This window comes from Propithecus coquereli, unplaced genomic scaffold (genome assembly GCF_000956105.1).
Source record: "Propithecus coquereli isolate 6110/MARCELLA unplaced genomic scaffold, Pcoq_1.0 Scaffold11, whole genome shotgun sequence".
In the NCBI taxonomy this organism is placed as follows: domain Eukaryota; kingdom Metazoa; phylum Chordata; class Mammalia; order Primates; family Indriidae; genus Propithecus; species Propithecus coquereli.
The window spans coordinates 12,101,877-12,102,525 of NW_012134969.1; the positions used below are offsets into that span (position 1 = coordinate 12,101,877).

The 649-nt window shown below is 31.6% G+C and overlaps 1 protein-coding gene across 1 annotated transcript in view; it reads right to left on the reverse strand.

The window, feature by feature from the left end:
- The window catches only part of RB1 (retinoblastoma 1), a 182,538-nt gene that overhangs the window by 52,865 nt on the left and 129,024 nt on the right, over window positions 1-649 (reverse strand). The gene's annotated exons all lie outside the window — the stretch shown is intronic.

Consider the following 649-nt stretch of genomic DNA (forward strand, 5'->3'; position numbering starts at 1 on the left):
GAAATAAGTTTTAAAAATAAGTTTTTAAAAATAAAATACTACCAGAAGTACATTTTAAAGATATATTTATATCACAATAAATAACTTGGGTTTTAAATATGTTAGGTCAGAGAAACACCAGAGATAGTGAAATACAGTACTTGGCACTTAGAAAGTGATACACAGTCATGTGTCGCTTGTAACGAGTTTTAGGTAATTTTGTCATTGCACAAACATTATAGAGTGTACTTACACAATCCTAGATGGTATAGCCTACTACACACCTAGGCTATATGGTATAGTCTATTGCTTCTAGGCTACAAACACGTACACCATGTTACTGTACTAAGAACTGTAGGCAATTACAACACAATGGTAAGTATGTGTGTATCTAAACATAGAAATGATACAGTAAAAATACGGTATTATAAGCTTATGGGACCACTGTTATATATACAAACTGTCATTGACTGAAACATCATGTAGTGCATGACTGTATATATTTTATTTCCCTTCCCTTTTCTGACCATTTTAAGGCAAATATTGAATAGTTGAAAATATTATTTCAAGTAGGCAAAATGTTACCGTCTGTCAAAATAATTTAAGGACAGACACAGTTCCTTACATTAAAAAGCAGCAAAACTACAAGGCCAAATACTAAACACAACTG